Source organism: Dendropsophus ebraccatus, chromosome 5 (assembly GCF_027789765.1).
Source record: "Dendropsophus ebraccatus isolate aDenEbr1 chromosome 5, aDenEbr1.pat, whole genome shotgun sequence".
NCBI lineage: Eukaryota > Metazoa > Chordata > Amphibia > Anura > Hylidae > Dendropsophus > Dendropsophus ebraccatus.
The window spans coordinates 44,315,129-44,336,607 of record NC_091458.1 but is presented as its reverse complement, the minus strand read 5'-3'; the positions used below and the strand labels follow the sequence as shown (position 1 = coordinate 44,336,607).

At 42.9% G+C, this 21,479-nt stretch overlaps 1 long non-coding RNA gene across 2 annotated transcripts in view; it reads left to right on the top strand.

Annotated features, from left to right (window-relative positions):
* The window catches only part of LOC138792491 (uncharacterized), a 128,799-nt gene extending 109,247 nt beyond the window's left edge, over window positions 1-19,552 (top strand). For both annotated transcript variants that reach the window (XR_011363149.1, XR_011363148.1), the window contains 2 exons: window positions 15,645-15,687; window positions 17,005-19,552. This is a non-coding gene — a long non-coding RNA (uncharacterized lncRNA). The remainder of the gene's footprint in view (window positions 1-15,644; window positions 15,688-17,004) is intronic.
* The last annotated feature ends 1,927 nt before the right edge of the window (window positions 19,553-21,479 follow it).

The window sequence follows — 21,479 nt, the reverse complement described above, 5'->3', positions numbered from 1 at the left end:
TACTGGGGGGGCAACAGGGGGGCTATATACTACTGGAGGAGAAATAGGGGGGGTGATATACTACTGGGGGACCAAGGGGGGACTATAGGGGAGGGGGAGAGCACACAGGGGGAGATATATGTTTATTTTGTGCTACTATTTGCCTGAACGCCGGATGCCAGAGCCGAACGGCATGCGTCCTGCCCGGCGAAGCATCCGGCGCTCTATTCGATTAAATTGGTGCGGCGCCGCATCACCGGAGCGGCGGTCCGCCAGGACGCTGCAAGATGCGTCTAACGCACCGACGGTCCGGCGATGCGGCGGCCACTAGTTCACCGCCGCACATTTTGAACGATCCCATTGAAAACAATGGGATCAGTTCAAAGATGCGTTTCCCTCCGGTGCTTTTCTCCTGCGCCGGAGGGAAACGCCGCCGCACCGCCGGACATATGTAAACCCAGCCTAACCTATAACCCTTAGCCTCTTAACTTTGCAGACATTTTGACATTGAGGACTGGGCCCTGTTTTTCAAATCTGACCATTCTCGTTTTCTTTGCTAATAACTTATCGACACTTAGGACCCTTTTACACCAACAGATATCTGACCAATTTATTGGACAGATTTTTGAAGCCAAAGCCAGGAACAGACTATAAACAGAGAGCAGGTCATAAAGGAAAGACTGGGATCTCTCCTTTTAAAATCCATTCCTGGCTTCCATTCCATCTGTCAGATAAATTGGTCAAAAATCTGTTGGTGTAATAGGGCCCTTAACCTCAGAATGAATTGGATAAGTTTGTTTTTCCTCACAAAATGTACTTCTTGTTAGTAGTAAACAGGGAACAAGGGCAACTATTAGATACAGGCAGAGGGGTAACAAGGTGAGAACACAGTTTATTTTTTGTCTGTTTTTGTGTTTGTTAGCTGTACTGTGTGGTTGTTCTCAGAGAGAGTTGTCAGAAGCCAGCCTCCTGTCATTTTCTACTGTGATTGGTCCATCTGTAATGAAAGGCAAATCGTAGTGATCTCAGACTGTGGAGTGGTGATAGGTGCCTGGGTGGTTGCCAGGACCTGTCACCAGTCAGTTAGTATAGCGACAGTTTAACCCCTTAAGGCATTCTCTTATACATGTTATCCTAAAGGCCTTATTACATAAAGGGATTATCAGCCGTACCGGCCAATAATCACTTTGTGTATTAGAAGACGGATCAGCAGACATGCACGATGTCGTCTGATTGTTGTCTTTCAACAGGCTGAAATGCTAATTATCAGCTTGGCAAAGATCTGTTGCCATCGCACTGCGTAATAGGAGCGGTAGCAGCAGACCGCTGCTGTCTCCTAAGGGCTGCCCGGTCTCCTCAATCTCCTCGCTTGCTGTCGGCGCGTGTAATCGTTCCACAAGCGAGCACTGACCTGACAGGTTGATGCTTACCTGCTCTCCACATCGCCCCGTGTAATAGAGGCTTAAGGTTGCTGCACTTTGAGTTGAGTAGACTGGGGCATGGCAGCGGCCAACAGATTCACTATAATTTACTCCAGAAATTGGTGTAAATCTTAGCTGAAATCTACAGCAGCTGATAGCAGGCATAGATTTACTGGTGCGTGGACAGCCACAGATGTGAAAAAAGTCTGCTCTTACTAATAATTTTATATCAACTTCAGCAGGCTTTAGTTAATATGCCGTATAGTTTTTTTTTTTTGTTTTGTTTTTAAATATATATTTTCCATTCCACATCTAGAATTGCAAAATTGCACGATTTGGTGTGGAAGTATTAATGTTACTGATCAGGAAATAGGGTGGATTATATAGACTTGTCAGTAATGCTATGTTCAAATAACTTTTGTAAAAAGAAAAAATTCTTGAATCTGTGCCAGAAATCCAAGCAAACGTGCAGCTTTCTGCAATGGACCTGATGAGTTAACCAGAGTCCAGGCTATCCATCACTGTACTCACTGCACTCACACACCGATATCAAATGGGGAAAAATTGGTGTCATCTGAGCAGCAATCTGGGTTTGCTATTGAATCAGTGGGACACAGATTTTGAATCCACGTGAACGTTCCTTTTAGGTATCCCTACGTTTTCTTTTAACAATAATCAGATTGTTTCCCAGACCATCGGTAATCAGCTGTAATCTGTGAGTAAATCTGGCAAAAAGTTTTTAGTTTCCCTGCATTACCAGTACAGGGAGAATGAAGCATTACACAGTGACCACACAGATTAAGGGTATAAACCCACACACCGTAGATGCAGCGTATTTACTGCTGCGATACGCAACAAACTCGCAGCAAACTCGCAGCAAACTCGCAGCAAAATCGCAGCAAAATCGCAGCAGATTAGATCTAAATAACTGAACACAGCATCAAATCTGTACCAACAAATCTGCTGCGTATTTGTTGCATATCTGCTGCATATACGGTGTGTGGGTTTATACCCTAAAGGGGAACTCAGGGAATCAGCGGGTTAGAAAAATCCAACCCGCTGATAGCTATTGCGCATGGGACACCAAAGAGGACGGCATGTCTCTTACTTTTCTCTTGTGTGCTGTTCCCGTGCTGTTAGCAGTGTAATCCTTGGTCTAGAGCAGTGCCCGCCCCCATAGTGCCAAGCCAGCTTAGCCGCTTTATTAGGAGACTGCTTGGCGCTCTGGGGGGGGGGCAGTGCTTATAGCTGTGCTGTTGACCAAGGATTACACTGCGAACAGCACAGGAAGGGTGCCGAGGAGGAAGGTAACATATATACCATCCTCCTCAGCACCCCGTGTGCAATAGGTTTTCTGTCGCTCCAGTGTAAGAGATGCTTCTTCTAACCTTTCTCCATAGCCAAAAGGTGAGGCACCTGAACAGAGGACCCTCCTCTATTAAATCTTAGTGTACCTGTCTTTATAACTTTTAAAATCAAAATAAACAGTATATGTGATATAACGCAAGTTGCAATTTACTTTTATTATTTATTTATTTTATATATTTATTTTAGTTATCATGCTGTATAAGGCCCCGTGCACACACAGCAAAAGGGGCGGAATTCCGCCAGCCTCCGTGTCGTAATGACAGTCTATGGAAGGCTCGCGCGGCTCCTCTCTCCACGCTGAACAATGAACATGTTCATTCTTCAGCGCAGAGAGAGGAGCTGCGCCACCCTACTATAGACTGTCATTATGACACAGAGGCTGGCGGAATTCCGCCGCTTTTCCTCCAGTCTCCTGAAGCTTTTTAGTCTTGTGCTGGTTGGGAAAAAAAAAGTCCTGACCAGTACAGTCTCACTGTGTCAATCAGTCACATGACCGCCTTCTCTGTGAGCGTGCAGGTTACCTGGGAAACACAAGACTTCCTGTTTAGACTCTTTTTGGGGAAAAAAGTTAGAACACAGGAAGTGCTTTGTTTTTCATAACTAAAAAAATGAATGTAAATTGCAAACTTTATTTCACATCTACTGTTGGTTTAGGTTATAATGACAGTGACACTTTAAAGGGGTTATCCAGAATTGGAAAAACTTCCAAAAAACAGCACCACTTTTGTACAGTGTATATGTGGTATTGCTCCTCCATTCTATTGAAGTGAATAGGTGTAATATCACATTGAGGACAAGAGTGGGGCTGTTTTGTGAAGATGGCGTCTGTTTATCTATACTTGGATAACACCTTTAACTCATATCATGTATAAAGATGGTTTTTCTAAACCACGTCAAAGGAACTGTTATATTTAAATAGGTTTTCTTTTCCCATAAATGGTGTATCTTGTCCATAAGCTTCTTTGTTTCCATTCAGCTGTAATGTCACATCAGCTGGACGAGATCTGTGCACATCTTATTGTACAAGGGGAAGTTCACATAAGGCTGGGCTACTGTAGAAATTTCTGACATCTGAAAGGGGCTTGCAGATATTAGAGGGATAGATTTTTTTTTTTTTCCAAGAAATTTCTGCAACAATTCTTCTATGTGAACATTCCTCTAAAGTTGCTGTTGGGCAAGAGACATTGGGTTTGAAGGAGTCGTTGCCCTTTTTATGGGTAGGAGATGCCTGGTGAACACACATGCATTGGACTCTGATGGACTGTTCTACCCGTGTCAGAATAGCACACAAGGCTCTGCGTATGACAATACACCAATGCTTTCACTGTGCTCTAGGTTTCGGCTCCACATGTGCTCTGCATGGAGCTGCCGGTTACCAGATGACTTCCAGTCGCAAATTGTAATATGACAGGCTGTGATCTTTGCCAAAATTACTTTCTGATAGTGGGTGCGGATAATGGTTTTAGGGTGCTTTGCTGTGAACACCAGAAAGGTCCAATAACAGGACAGGGTAAAAAGCTGCCTTAGAGACCCTAAAGAGTAAATAAAACGCTGAATTCTAAGTTGTATGTAATACAGTGTGGTGTGCAGCATATGCCCCAACACTGCACAAGTCTGAGGATTACAGCACACACTCGGTTGCATAGGGTGAGGCTTGAGAACAACGCCCTTATTTCTCATTGATGTAAGTGTCAAAAAGAATAAGCTAGGATTAGATATTTTAAAATAGAGAGAACACAGCTGTAAAAAGGCAGCGCTTCTTATCTATGGCATATAATAAAGCATGCTCCCCTACCCCCGCACATTGAATAAAAAGACAATATAGATAGTTGATATGTATGGTATCAGTTTCTTACAATTCTCGACCGCTAGCAATGCCTTATAAAGGGTTAAATTGTTTTTGAGATGAACTTGTGAAGCTTGCCTTTTCATCATACCCACTACTATGGATGCAACAGTTTTAGTCTCTTTAGACCAACTTTTTAGGTGTGTTTTAAAACACTAATAAAAAGTGGCCCATTACTGGGAGTTTAGCACTACATGTGGTACATTAGAATGGGTGTGAAGTTATTTATTTCTATCTTGACGTATTAAATCCATAGTGAAATGGTAAGTAGATCTGAACAAACGTCATCATAGAGCACACAACTGGGTGGTGTGGAATGGCAGGACCACTCGTTATTTGCGATTACACATACCGACTGTTTGTTGGCCATTCAGTCGAAGTTTATAGCACAGTAAAGAGTTGCAATCACAAATTCCACTATGTAAGGCTACGTTCACATCAGCGTTTTTCCTTTTTTCTAACGGATCCGTCTATATTAAACGGATGAGCATAAACTGATGAGCAGACTGATGCAAACTGATTTGCAAAATGTTAATCTTTTTTTTAATGGTCCGTTTGTATTTTGGCTTAGAAAAACTGATGCTGACTGATGCAAACTGATGTACAAAAGTCCGTTTTTTTTTATCAGTTTATTTTTCTTTGGTTTCTTGCTGCTTCTGCGCATGCTCAGTGCATAAACAGATGAAAACAAACGGATGTGAACGGAAATATCTTCCGTTTTTAGATCCGTCCTCATTGACTACAATGTAAAAAAAAAAACCATGGAAGTGCACTTTCAGTTTGTGATCCGTTTTTTGAAATGGGAAGAAAATACTGCAAACACAATTTTTTCCTCCGTTCAAAAAAACTGATCTTGAACGGATTGCATGCAAACGGAGCACAATTAGGGCAAACGGAGCTTACTAATATATCATGGGAATCTATGGTGATTTTAAGGGTGCGTTCACACCTACAGGATCCTCAGCAGACTTGATGGTGCAGATTTGATTCTGTGTTCAGTTGTTTAAATGAAATCTGCTGCAGATCCGCAGCAGAAAATACGCTGCGAATCCGGTAAGTGTGAACGTACCCTAACGGATCCGACCGTTTCCGTTTTGCTTACTCCAAAACTGAAAAGGTAGAAGGAATGGTGCTGGATGGTCAAACGCTGATGTGAACGTAGCCTAGTAGTTATGTTCTGGTGTTGAGACGAGTCATAATGTATAAGACTCAACCAGTTTCAGTACTAGAATTACAAAGTGTGGCGGCAGCAGACAAAATGTATTCCCCCTCCTCCTCCTAAACCTCAACTTGTATGACTGCAATGTGGGATGTAGGTGTTAATATTTACCTGGAAGAATTGATGCTGTTCTGAAGGCGAGGACGGTTGAACAAAGTATTGATAAAGATTAGATTTATTGTTTGCTTTGCAGGTTAATTGATTTTGATAGGTTTCTGGAGTGAGGTTTGTCTGTAGCTTCTGTGTGATGCTGAAAATTATTATTCCCAGCACGCAACATACCAGGAGAGGTCTGCACAAGCCCGTTTGTATGCATTTTTATCTCCGGTGCCAACCAATCATCACTTGGTTTTCATTTCTCAAAGGTAGCTGTGATTGGTTGATTTCTCAGACAAAAATTGGACACTTCAGGAAAAGGCGACAATAGATGTATTTGTAAAAATATTTAACTTGATATGTCCTACAAGTTTAAAAGGAATCTGTCATCATCCAGGCCCTACCTAAGTTGCTGACAGTGTGCTGTAGCTGGCAGTCCCCTAGTCAGCATGGTAACTTCTTTGGTAACTTGTCCGTGCAGTGCATTATGCACAATACCACTGTAATGAAGTGTCAAAGAGGAGTTGTTTGTGCCACACTCTGGCACACCTCACCACTCCTACTCTCTCTTCATAAATAATCAGTGCTGCCCGACCACCTGATCGCTCAGCTGTCAGTCAATGTCCCTGATTGCAGATCAGTCTCTGTAGGCAGTTTGTCTGAAAGAAACTCAGATAGTTAAATCTCTAAACCCAAATGTGTTGGAGCTGTGGTATATGGGTAAATCGCTTGTCTAGAGACCAGACAGCAGTTCATCCTTTGGTTCAGATCCCCTGAAATTCAGTGGATGTCTACCATTTAATGGCAAATTACGGCCAATATTTCAAAGCGGCCATTTTAAAATAACTGCAATTATTTGCAATTAAATGGCTGACTGGTCTCCAGACAGATGAGTTACCCCCCCAGACCACAGCTCCAACACATTTGGGTTTAAAGATTCAACTATATCTGAGTGTTTCTTTCAGGCATAAACTGCCTACAGAGGACTGATCTGCACTCAGACACTGGCTGACAGCTGAGCAAGCAGGAGGCCGGGCAGCATTGAATATTCATGAAGAGGGAGGAGGAAGGAGTGCTGAGCTGTGGCACAAACAACTCCTCTTTGGCACTTCATTACAGTAGGAGACCTGAAATTATAAATAATTCACTGCACAATCAAAAAGCGCACTTACGTAGGCACCTTAGGTAGGGCCCAGGTCCTGACAGATTCCCTTTAACTATATTAATTGAGAAGGAAATACCTTTGATGGTGTGCCTTTTATCTAATATAAATAGGTTAAGTCTGCAGCATTAAATGTTCACTGTGAAATTTAGTACATGTGACAGTACCCATAAAGAGGTTTTCTAGTTAGGGGTGTTTACTACTTTGCCTTGGTAGGGGGTGATTCAAAACAATAACTTTTACACTCCTCTCTGGTCTGCGTCAGCAGATGAGGTGGATGCTACTGATTTGCTGGGTGGGCCTACAGCCGGGATGGAGCGGTATACCAGTGGTGGTGCAGGAGCCAGGGACATGAGCCAGGTTGTTTTTTAATCACCACCCTACCAAGGCAAAGTAGTTAACACCCCTGCCTAGAAAACCTTTGTGGGATGTTACAGGAGAGCGGCTTTGTCAGTAAAAGGGTGTTATGGGAGTTTGAGAAACAGAACGTTCTGAACATGCACCACAAAGACTACTGAGAGATGTGTCTTATAGCAGGCCACAGGAAGAGGAATGGCAAGAGATACGGAGCAGGCAGAAAACTGCATCTAAGGAACACTGTGTGGAATGTTTTTGTTTAAAAAAAAAAAAAAAAAAAGTGGTTCCTCTTTGACCCTTTTGTGGCCATGTTTGGGACAGATTGGTTGCTTTTTTTTAAGAGGGATTTCCAGATTTGATTTCTGTGCATACTTAAACATAATTGTAGATAAAAAGGCGCAATTAAATACTCTTTACTTTTCTGCTTTACCGCACCTTCATGCCTACAGTATGAAGTAAATTTCGAATCAGTACTTTGTACTGTTATGGCCTGCCTACTTAACCCAACAACTGCTGGCTTTAACAAGCTAATACATTACCTGCCAGTGCACCCGCCTTCTTCTTTTGCCACCAATATCCTGCTCAGCTGAGTAGTGCGCTATATCAGTGACCCGGAAGCCGGAGAAGCAGGCGGGAGTTAAGGCAGGTAATGGGTATTAGCTTGTTAAGGCCGGAGTACACAGCGGAACTTGCAGCGTGAAATCTGCTGTGATACTGTATCTGTAAAGTGGCCCTTAATGTGAATAAACAGTTAATGGAAAGTCTGCTGTTATTGAAAAGACATTGCAACCCTGTCTTTACATACTGATCTGCAGATGTGGCTGTGCAAAGGAAGATTGGAGACAAGTATTGCTACTTGTGGGTGGCTGTGCAGTAAGAGATGAAAGCATGAATGTGTGACTAAGACGTGTGTAATGTGAGAGTAAAATAAAGTTCTACATTTGGGCACACAGCATCTGTCTTATGACCAGGGTGATTTTAGTTGCTTGGCGCCTTGATAGACTCATACAGCCCTAGGACAGACCATTACATTTGATTGTAGCCCAGGTTTAACCCCTTGCCTACGCAGCCTGTTTTGGCCTTAATGACCAAGCTCATTTTTCATAATTTGACCTGTCTTTCTTTATTTTTATTTCATTATAACTCTGCAATGCTTTAATGTATGCTCACGATTCTGGGATTGTTTTCTCGTGACACATTGTACTTTGTTATTGTATTTAGTTGGTCAGTATTTTGGGTTTTTTGGGTGAAAAATTGCAAAATTTTAGGAAAAATTAGAAAAAATAGCATTAGTATAACTGACTGAAAAGTTCTGCTTCTAAAAAAGTTAGTCACGTTACATAAATTAGTTACGAAGTCACATTAGCAATATGTCTACTATGTGTTGGCATGATTTGGGAAACATGTTTTACTTTCTTAGGATGTTACAAGGCTTAGAAGTTTATCAGTATTTTTCACATGTTCATGAAAATTTCAAATATCAATTTTTTTACGGGCCAGTTAATTTGTGAAGTGAATTGGAGCAGTTTGTATGTTAGAAACACCCATAAGTCACCCCATATGTTTGAGGAAAGCATTACTCATTAGGACATAAGAATTAAAGGACAACTCCCGCGGGACCCCAAAAAAAAAAAGACACACACAGACACCATACTCACCATCTCTCCGGTGACGATCGCCACTCGATTCGCCCGCCGTCCGCCTCTCCGTCGCCGCCTTCCGCCATCCAGCGATGTCTCCAACTTCCGGGTCCAGGGGATGGAAAAGCCTGCCAGTGCGCTTGCGCATCGGCAGCCTTTTCATTGGCTGGAGCGCATCACATGGCTTCCAGCAAGCTCAGCCAATCAGGGCTGAGCAAGCTGGAAGCCATGTGATGCGCTCCAGCCAATGAAAAGGCTGCTGGTGCGCATGTGCACCAGCAGCCTTTTCATCCCCATTCACTTTGCATGAAGACGCCGAGGAGGAAGAAGACCCGGACCGCCCCTCGGCTCTGACGTCGTCGTCACCAGATGCCGCCCCGGAGAAGAGGACCGTGACGATCGTAATAGGTAATGTATACATTCCTTAACTTCCGGGGTGGGGGGTCGGGGGTCCGAAAGTGGGGGAAGGGGGCCAGGCCGGGTATTTAACCACATTACAAAGTTATATAACTTTGTAATGTGTGTTAAATGAGCAAAAAAAAATTTTTGTGGGAGTTGTCCTTTAAAAGCTTAGCTTTTTTCCATGAAGATTTTCATGTTTAGGGTGCGTTCACACCTACAGGATCTGCAGCAGATTTGATGCGGTGTTCAGTTATTTAAATGAAATCTGCTGCAGAAAATCAGCTGCAGATCCTGTAGGTGTGAATGCACCATTAAAGAGTAACTGTCGTGTTTTTTTTTTATTGCAGAAATCAGTAGTATAAGGGTATATTCACACGGGCGGGCTCGCAGCGAGATTCTCGCTGCGAGCCCGGCAGGTCCTGTCAGTTCCCATAAACTACATACTTGCTGCGGTCTAAACGACCGCAGCGAGTATGTAATTATACCGCGCTTAACCCCTTCTACTCCCGCCGGCTCCCCCGATGTAAGCAGCATACATTACCTGTCCTTGCTGCACGGGTCCGGCGTCCTGCTCTCCCGCCCGGCCAATCAGTGGCTGCGGCTGGGCAACACACTAATTGGCCGGACGGGAGAGCAGGACGCCGGACCCGTGCAGCAAGGACAGGTAATGTATGCTGCTTACAGCGGGGGAGCCGGCGGGAGTAGAAGGGTTTAAGCGCGGTATAATTACATACTCGCTGCGGTCGTTTAGACCGCAGCAAGTATGTAGTTTATGGGAACTGACAGGACCTGCCGGGCTCGCAGCGAGAATCTCGCTGCGAGCCCGCCCGCAGATATAATATATCTTAAGTGATTTTAAGAAACTCTGTAATAGGTTTCATCAGCCAAAAAAGCCTCCTTCTGTACTCAAGAAGCAATCTCCCAGCCTCCCCCCCTGACTTCTTATCTGTGCATTATCAGGCAAACACGTCTTCATTACAGAGAAGCCAGTGAAGACGGGCTCTCCTCTCTCCATTGTAAGCCTATGAAGGGGGGAGGGGCTGGGGGAGATGAGGGAGCAGGAAGAGGTGACATGAAGGTCAGCTGTTTGTAGACTCTCTGGGCACCTAAGACGCTGGATTCAGGTGTCAGAAAGGTCAGTGCTTATCTATGAACTTACTGAGAGAAGATTGCAGGGTGTTGTGCTGTGTAGGACTGCTCCGTGCTCAGTCACTCCTAACAGCCCCTCCCCTCTCCATAGCCACATAATGGAGACAGAAATCCTGCTTCATTTGATGTGAGGGGGGAGGCTGGGAGATTGCTTTTTCACTACAGAAGGAAACTCTTTTAGTACATAAAACCTATTACAGAGTTTCTTAAAATCGCTTGAACTATTGATATTTAATGTTTTCAGAAAAATGACCCTGAAATGACAGTTACGCTTTAACATCTTTCAAAGTGAATAGAGTCTGGTCGTATGGCGCTAAGCTGGTTTATAAGTTGAAAACATGAAGTGTCATTTCTCAGAGCGGCGGCAGCGGAGGAGCGCACGCCCTCTTCTTCACTCAAAGCAGCACACTGAGCACAACGGGATTCCCTCTGAGGTCACCTTAATGTGGTGGGATGGTACACACTATTTAATCAAATGGTATGCTAAAGCAACTCTGTTACGCTTTAAAATTTCATATTTTCACAAAGAACATGCACCTCAAAAATTTGTAACACAAGTTCTCTTGAGTACAAAAGCACCCCCTTTGTTGGCATAAACCCCTTTTTGGGAACATAGCAGGGCTTAGAAGGGAAGGAGCGCCCTTTTACATTTTCAGTGCAGATTTTGATGGAGAGTGGACCGCCCCACAAATGAGCCCATTTTGGAAACTAAACCCCTCAAATTATTCATCCAGGGGTGTATTAACATATTTAGCACAGATTTTGTTGGAACCTTATTTTCGGTCCATGTGCATTTGCAGCGCCCGCCATGGTACTATTACAGAGGAAACTCCCCATAAATAACCCCATTTTGTAAACTGGACACCACATACAATTCATCTAGGGGTGTAATGAGCATTCAGACCTCACAGGTGTTGAAGGAAAATCTTAAAGGGGTAGTGCGGCGGTAAAGAATTATTCACAGAATAACACACATTACAAAGTTATACAACTTTGTAATGTATGTTATGTCTGTGAATGGCCCCCTTCGCCGTGTCCCACCACCCCCACCCGTGTACCCGGAATTGTGGTGCATTATACATACCTGTCACGTGCCGACTCGTCTCCGATCTTCAGTCAGTGATGTCGTCTTCGGACGGCCGGGCCGAATCCCTCCGAATGTCCTGAGTGCCTGCCGCCCTCTGCCGCATCATCGGCTGCCGCACCACAGCATAACTGTGCTCAGCCAATCGCGGCTGAGCATCTGATAACGCTGAAGAGGGCGGCTGGCCCTCGGGACAGTCGGAATGATTCGGCCCGGCCGTCCGAAGACGACATCACTGACTGAAGATTGGAGACTAGTCGGCACGTGACAGGTATGTATAATGCACCACAATTCCGGGTACACGGGTGGGGGTGGTGGGACACGGCGAAGGGGGCCATTCACAGACATAACATACATTACAAAGTTGTATAACTTTGTAATGTGTGTTATTCTGTGAATAATTCTTTACCGCCGCACTACCCTTTTAAGCATTTTGCCATAAAAATTTTTATCTACATTTTTTACAATAAAATTTAACTTGTTGCGCAAAATATCTATTTTTCACAAGGAACACAGGGGTATAAATATGCCCAAATGTTCTACCCAGTCTCTCCTGAATATGGAAATACTTCATATGTGACCATAAACTGCTGTTTGGGCACATGACAGGGCTCAGAAGGAGAGGAGTGCCATATTTAGGGCACATTTTGCTGGACTGGTTATAGAGTACCACCCACATTTATAATGCCCCATGTGGTACTAGTACAGCAGAAACCTCCCAAAGATAACCTCATTTTTTTTAAAGTAGACACCCTCAGAAACAACATCTAGGAGTAGACAGAGCATTAAGAGCCCACAGGCAAGCTAAATGCACATAATTTTTTCCAGCGAGGCCATTGCAGTGCAACATATGTTGTGCCCCATTTGTGCCACCAGAGATACGCGTACCCCTTAAATTTAGCACTATTTTGAGATGCCACATTTATGGTTTTTTTTCTTTTACTTTTTTGCACAATGAAAACACTTAAAAGGGTTATCCTAAGACTACAAATTACCACCCATGTGCAAGATAGGTGAGAAGTGATTAGTGGGGGTCTGGTTGCTGGAACCCCACTGATAAGTACGGGGTCCTGAGTGCTTTTGAGTGAAGCAGTGGTCTTGTATGTGCACTTCCACTCCATTCAGGCTCTAGAGGTCTGACAGAGATAGCGGATAAGGTGGCGGAATACAGTGTCCAGCTATCTTGAGAAGTCCCATATTCTGTGAATGAAGCTGGGATCCAGTATTTTGCTCCATTCACATTGGGGACCCCCACTTTTAAGATCAGTCAGGGTCTCAGTGGTTTTTTTTTTTTAACCTTTTTTGTAATGCATGCCTTTATTGGTGAAGGATCACTTTTTAGGTTTTTACACTTAATTATTTTATTTTTATTTATGTTTTTACACTTCATTTATTTTTTCACTTTATTTTTTTGGTTCCCCAATGGGGGTACATTTGTACTGCTATGTGCTTTAACTGTTAATTTTACACTGACAGCCTGTGAGACAGAGCCTGTGGCTCCATCTCACAGGTTTTTATATTGGGGGGCATGTTCAGCAGGTACACAGCACAGGCACACATTAGGACCATGCGATGGCTAGTATAACACACAGCTGTACAACAGTACTGCGATGTGCTATACCTGACACTGACTGGTAAAACACATCGAAGTACATCAGTACTAGTATGTGCTATACCTGCCTTCACAGGGTCTAAATGTGTTCACTCTATAGAGGTGACAGGAGGAGGGAGCTCCCACTGTCACCCATCGTGACCTGTGCAGTGTGATCGCTGGGTCCCGATGCCTGTCTGAGCCTGATGCTCCTCTTCAAAACATGCCCCCTGTGTATCTTCCTATCTGAAGTGATCCCCCTGCTGTGATTTATGATTGACAGGAGGAGGGAGCTCCCCCTGTCACCCATCGGGACCCTCGCAGCATGATCGCGGGGTGTGTCCCTGAGCCTTCTGATTCATGGCACAAGCAACTGCTGCTACAGAAGCCTGTGAGATTGCGCTGCAGGCTCTGACAGGCTGTCACTTAGCCTGTGAGACAGAGCCTACAGTGCGATCTCACAGGCTTCTGTAGCAGCAGTTGCTTGTGCCATGAATCAGGAGGCTCAGGGACACATCGGGATCGCGCTGTGAGGGTCCCGATGGATGACAGGGAAGCTCCTCCTGTCAAGCCTATAGATTCCATGGTCAGTACTGACCACGGAATCTATAGGGTTAAGCTAACTGGCCGGGCTCCGGTGTGTCTCCTGGCTGTTGCCAGGAGACCCTGGGTCCTGCCGGTGGCCACAAACAGTTGACATCACTGTGCAATTTTGCACAGTGCTTGTTTACATTCATGACGTCCTGGGACGTCCTAATGCGTTAAGTACCTGCATTTCATAAGATCCCAGGACGTAATTTTGGGGGAAGGGGTTAAAGGGATATTTATCTTGTGGGTTTGAGTCCACAATCTGTATTCTCTGCTGTCATTCGGCCATGTATAATCTTATCTGTAGACAGTGATTTGGTTTCAAACTTCAAAGTAGTACATAGTAATACCACTTTTTCTCTCTTTATTTTTGACACTTGGACTTGAGATCAATGTTTGGGTTTTAGTTATGGTTTTCTTATCCTAGATATAAGCTGAAAGGGTAAATGTAATCCAGTGTATATAACCAATGCCATTGAAGATGTAAATGACCCTCGCAATAAAGTAACGAATAAAACCCTACTCCTTAGATACAACCAGGTATGGGTCTTTGGACTAAACAGTTCTACATATAAAAAATAAGCAGCTACTCGCACCACTTGTGTGTACGCCTTGACGTGGTGACAAGCCACCACAAATGTGTCAGTGTCATCCTGCACCGAAGCATACATAGCTTGTTTACTTGGCAGGAAAGATGAGAAGTTTAATACAAAATATGTATGACACTGGTTTTCCATATGATTCCTTTATTGGCTATGTTTTTATGCGTGGTGCATATTTAGATGTATTTTGTATATTGTATTTTATCCTGGATCAGATTATTATGATGAGATTGGACGGCCGACTATTAGGTCTATAAGGACCTTAATGCTACGACCCACCAAACAAGATCGGCACTCATTTCCAGTGCCTTTAGAAGACATGATAACTTGAGCATCTGAGCCACACGAACAACACTGCTTGTGCGTCAATTTAAATGTATTGCTATATCACTTTTGGGTTAGGTATACACAAAGATTTATCTTCCAGATTTTTGAAGCCAAATCCAGGAACAGACTATATAAACAGGTCATAAAGGAAAGACTGCGATTTCTCCTCTCTTTAGATCCATACCTGGCTTTGGCTTCAATCTGTTAGCACTCTGGCCTCCTTTTTCTTCTCCTGGCTCCCTGACACCCCTCTCGGCCAATCGGTGGCTTTAGTGGGACAGCACTCTGATTGGCTGAGGGCCCTATTACACCAACCGATTTATGTGACGGAATTTTTTCAAGCCAAAGCCAGGAATGGATTTGGAAAGAGGGGAAATCTCAGTCTTTACTTTTTATTACCTGTTCTCTGTTTATAGTCTGTTCCCGGCTTTGTCAGATATTCTGTTGGTGTAAAAGGGCCCTGAGCAGGACATCAGGAAGGCAGAGAAGGAGGCCGGATCGCGGACAGGTAAGTTATTAGCTTGGCAGCGGTGGGTTAATAGGACAGGGGCTACATTTTTGCAGCAAAATGAAAATCTGCAAGAATGTAGAGCCATATGAAGTGTCAGGACACACAGCATTGCAGTGGATTTCGCTGTGAAACTTGCAGTGTGAAATCGGCTGCTATGCGGTATGTGTGAAACTGGCCTTAAGGCCCAAAATAAGCCGACCACTAAGGGACTAATGTGTTATGTATTGTAGTAGTCTGTTATGCATGTTTGTTTACAACCACACTTTAATATATATAATTTTTTTTAATATATATTTTTGCAGACCAAAATGAGCACTAAAAGGGACGAAAGACTTTACTAATGCAGTAAGTAAACTTTTTTTATGGTTCTACATTTTTTGATGTATTTAGTATTTTAAGCCATTCCTTTCCAAAGAGACGCGCAGACCTGCATGATCATAGTAAGATGGAATTTACATGGCACTGCACACACTTGGTTGCCTCCATAAATCCAATAGTTCAATGGAGAAGCAAGTCTAACATTCTCACCTGTCCTACTAAAATACCCAGCTAGCCCTATCCTACTAAATTAACCAACTAACATGACTTCTATGGTTCCACACTGTCATGACATAAGGATTGACAACACAAAAAGACCACCCAGCCCATCTAATCTGCCCTGATCCTATTTACTTTCTTAGGCTACGTTCACATTAGCGTTTGACCATCCGGCACCATTCCGTCTACCTTTTCCGTTTTAGAGTAAGCAAAACGGAAACTGTCGGATCCGTTAAAATCCCCATAGATTCCCATGCTATTTTAGTGTGCTCCGTTTGCCCTAATTGTGCTCCGTTTGCATGAAATCCGTTCAAGATGCGTTTTTTTGAACGGAAGAAAAAATAGTGTTTGCTGTATTTTTCTTTCCGCTTGAAAAAACGGATCACGAACGGAAAGTGCACTTTTGTTTTTTTTGTTTGTTTTTTTACATTGTAGTCAATGAGGACGGATCTAAAACGGAAGGTATTTCCGTTCACATCCGTTTTTTTCATCCGTTTTTGCACTGAGCATGCGCAGAAGCAGCAAGAAACCAAAGGAGAAAAATAAACTGATAGAAAAACGAATGCTAACTGATGGACAAAAGTCAGTTTTTTTAAGCCAAAATACAAACTGACCATTAAAAAAATGAACATTTTGCAATCAGTTTGCATAGGTTTATGCTCATCCGTTTAATTAATATAGACAGATCCGTTAGAAACAAAGAAAAGCGCTAGTGTGGCCGAGCCCTTATCTTATGATAAATGTTTATCCCCAGGCAGGTTTACGTTCACTTACTATAGATTTACCTACCACATCTGCTGGAAGTTTGTTTCAAGCGTCTTCTACTTTCAGTAAAATACTTTTTCATGTTGCTTCTGATCTTCCCCGGCTAACATCAGATTTTGCCTTTTTTGTTCAATAGGAAAGGGTTTTTAATATTAGTCTGTTTAATTGGATATCATTGAGTAGCAACCATCATGGCTATAAAGCAGAAGTATATATTGGTGCAGTGTAAAAAAAAAAAAAACTGTTTATACACTTTATATTCCCAAACAGGTAAAAGAGAGCCAGGTCTATGTCTGTGCGTCTCCTTGAGCAGCTCTTACCCTTCATGAAATGGTAAATATTCTCTTCTCTTTTTTGCAGGTTTTAAAAAGATAACCTCACACTTGACTAAAATGTGGTGTGTCAGGGTTCGGATATACGCCAGGTGATCTTTATATGATACTTTGGGAATTGGGATTTGGGGGGGCTATTTCCTCCCTTTCTAAGGACTGATGTAATAAGTTGGGTGTCTCATGTGCCTTGAAGTACAGTAGCAGCACATAATGGTTTGTGGATTACACAGAGGTGCAGGCCATATTGTGCTGCCGCCAAAACCCAAGGGTTGCGTCCTTTCCAAAAGAAGTGTCTGAAGACTGTCATTGAAAGTGTCAGCAGTACCTTAGCAGCACGTAAATATTGGAGTTCACTCATCATATCTTCCCAATATTAACAGTGCTGCTAGAGTAAGGCTATTCATCATCATGCTTTCAAAGGAAGTGGCTTCAAGAAGTGCACCATCAAGTGGACTGATGTGTTGTGCGTTTACTAATGTGAACTTCTGTCTTCTGTAATCCTCCACAGTGTTTCATACGCCATCCCTTATTAATCATTAAAAACTACTCTGCTGCTTCACTGCAGCCTGCTACATATGTGCTTAACCCTTTACGGACGGAGACAGTTTTCATTTTTGTGCTTTTGTTTTTTCCTCCATGTTTAAAAGGCCACCGTGTTTGCATATTTTCCCCTACAGACCCATATGAGCCCTTATTTTTGTGATGCCAATTATACTTTGCAGATTTAGACTAAAATTTTCTATAAAATATACTGAAAAAACAGGAAAAAAAAATATGTGCAGTGAAATTGGGGAAAAAAAGGTGCATGACTTTATTTTATTTGATGGCTTTTAAAAAAAATTAAAACCTTTTAAAAATCAAAATGTGTTTAAAATTGCTCTATTCCCTGCCCTATAACGCTTTTATTGTTTGGTCTATGGGGCTGTGTGACTTTTTTTATCACTTTTTATTACATTTTTTTTCTGGATTTGATGTAAACAAAAATGCGTAATTTTGCGCTTACGCCATTTATGATGCGGGATCAGGAATGTGATAATTTAATAGTTCAGCCGATTATGCATGCGGTGATACCAAATATGTTTGTTTATAAAATGGGAAAAGGGGGGATGATTTAAACTTTTATTAGGGGAGGGGATTTTTTATTAGGGGAGGGGATTTTTTATTAGGGGAGGGGATTTTGACAGTGATTAGAAGCCCCCTAGTGGACTTCTGAATACACAGCACTGATCTCCCATTGAGATCAATGCTGTGTATATAATAGAGCACTTATCCCTTATTCTAGTCTGCAGCAGACCAGATACACTGATTGGCGAGCCGGGACCAGCGTCATTCCGACGCTGAGCCCTTGACGGCTCAGTAGAAGGGATCCCCCCCCCCCCCACTAGACACCAAGGAGAGGGGGGTCACAGCTATGAAGAGATTACCTCCACAGACCTGTCCCCTGATGTAAGCCCCAGCCTGAAGTGGATCTGCTATGATTTGAAAGGTGAGGGAGACTTCCTGGGTCCAGTGTACAGTGCTGTAGACCCCGCTATGCAGACCATGCCCCTCCTCCACTCCCCCTCCCACCCAGTACAGGGAGCTCTTAAACCAAAGCAATGCTCTTAAACCAAGTCACAATTTTGAAAAACTGTGAGCTCCTAAACCAAAACGCTCTTAAAACGTAAATTTATTTTTTATTTTTTTGTATAGTACAGGACATTTTAAGAAACTTTGTAATTGGGTTTATTAGGCAAATATGGCATTATTTGCATTCAAAAAGACTTGTTGCATTAGGTGTGCCCCTGTCTGTTCTATGGAGAGGGGAGGGGGAGGAGGAAGGAGGGAGATTAGTTGGCAGCAGAGAACAAAGGATTACACAGCGGGAGCTGCATGAAAGCCGGTATTCAGAGGTCAGTGCTGACTGTCAGAGGAGATAGCCCGGTGATGTAGCTGTAAATTAACTTTGTTGTCCTGTCTTGTTGCCTCATCTCCTTTCTCCCCTCTCCATAGAAAACTATGAAGACAGGAGGGAGAGCTTTAAACTGCTTTTTCTTGATAAAAATGCTTTTTTTGGCTAATAAACCCAATTACAAAGTTTCCTAAAAGTGCTTGTACTATTGATTTCTTAAAAGAAAAATAAGACAGTGACACTTTAATGTGTCCATTTCACTGCAGGGTGACCTTAGGAAAAATCATTGGCCCACATAATTGTTAGTGAATTTTTTTGCCCTTCACTTCTATTTCACCACACAGTTTTTTCTCTGGTTTCGAAATAATAAGTTTTATGGTAAATTGAAGGGAGCCAATAAAAAGTACAACTTGTCCCGCACAAAATGAGTCCTCATACAACTCTGGTGGAAAAAGAAAAATGTAAGGGGTCTGAAAAGCTAGTAGAAAAATCAAAATTCAAAAAGTCTGGAAGGGGTTAATAACACCTCTAAAATCCTTATGGCTTTGTCACAAAATCTATCTGCATTTGACTTCATAAGTTATGTAACATAAGCCCTGGTAGAATATTTCCAATATGAAAGTATTGTGTACAAGTTAATTTTGGCAACATGTATACATTTAATAAAGTGTTAGTGACTGTTTAATCTGTGCGGTGTCTATGGTGTTCTTTTCTCATCCATCTCTGGCTCTATAGAACGTTTGTGGTATTTTTTTTATAATATTTCTGTTTGCTATTATAAGCAGGCTATTTTATATGTCATATTTTGGTTAGCAGATATATGGCCTTTGAGGTAATAACCATTTATGACCTGTTAAAGTTTTGGCTCCCCCCCCCCCCCCCAGTCTTATCAATTTCATTTGTTCTCTATGAATGGTTCCAAATGTCGATTTTCACTTCATATCATGGGCAGTGGGTAGTATGCTTCCAAAAGTGTCATGGCTGCTCAGAGGGGTACTCCCTGAGAATTTTTTTTTTTTTTTTTTTATCAACTGGGTAAGGTTAAACAGATTTGTAAATGACTTGATGCTCTCTGCTGCCACCTCTGTGTCTGACACAGATGCCTGATGAAGAGGAGGGTGGCCTCCTCAAAACATGTAGCTGAATGCAAATAAAGACCAGAACGTGGAGTCAGTGTCTGGTAACATTGAGGAAACCCAGTGATCCAGACATCAGACTCTTGGTCCAGACGGGCTGCGCCAGGAAAGCCACTGCTTTTTATCCTTTTTTTTTTTTTTTTTTTTTTTTTTTTCTTTGTGCTAATCTTGCTGATGGAACTCCTGGCTGAGTTACCGGAAGGTGGCGGGCTGCAATCCCACTGCAATTTCAAGCTCCGAATAGTGTTGTGCCTAATTCAGCACGACCATATCAGGTGAGCGTGCATACTGTGTGCTTGTGTTTGTGGCTCCCTCAGAGTTAATTTTCCTGCACATGCATCACTTACTGCTTTTTTTCTTTTTATATATGTGTCTAACACAATGCTTTCTGCTGCCACCAGTTTCTGACTGGAAAGAATACATCACTTACTGTAGGACATACAGCAGCTGATAAGTGCTGGAAGGCTTGAGATCTTTTTCCCTGGGGTACCCCTTTAATTTTAGTTTAATACAGACTGAAAGCACCTATTTTGCGCAGGGTATGTTCACATGAACCCTCCCTTTTTAATATGACCACAAATAACTGCAAAAATCTGCTCATAGACCTAGAATACACAGGGTATAAAGGACTAAGAAATCTGTGACAAAAAAATTCTGTGCACCCCAAATGCAAGTCCTGAACATGAGGGTGATAACTAACACATTACATCCCCTGTGCGTGGATGTGGTGGTGATCACATCTGACAGTGGCCTCTAGTATCCTCTAATTGTGGCTCCACATCATGCTTTAGCTCCAGGGAACCTTGTAACCTTACAACATTGGTCCCATCCTGTCAGGTTCGAGTGTACTGTGGTCTTCACTGATATGGGAGAAACGTGATGGAAGCAAATACAAGTTCCTAGTTTCTGGAGTATAAGGTTACTGTGTTGTGTCCTAAACTAGCTTCTATACTCTTACTGCTGTGTAGACACCAACAATTTAGCTCTATACAGTGGTACAGAGGAATTCAACTCCACTTTCCTACCTACCTATCTGCCTGTGCAGATATGAGGTCAGCAGCAGGAATAGGAGCCAGACCTTACAGCAGCTGATTACCTATACCACTTGTATGAGCTCCCTCTGCTGGGCAACTGTGGAGATATACGAAAAAAAGTATGTTTTTTGTCTTCTGCCAAGACTTCAGAAACCATGAATAGATACAGACCTAGGGGACTTTAGCCTGTTCTATCTTTTTCTGGGTAATTAAAGCACTAACAGTGGAACTTTATAGGGTCAGAATAAACTTCTATCAGCCCAATTCAACGCCCCCCCCCCCCCCAGGGAGCTGGGAAACTGTGTGGTTCTATAACTACAGTGCGGCACATATTCATACAGTTTCCCTGCTCCCAGCATCATGTTAGAGATGCTGCCTATTTGGAGGGGGGGAGACAACATTTCGTTACAGGCCCTCCATGTTCAGTCTGAATGCAGCCTAA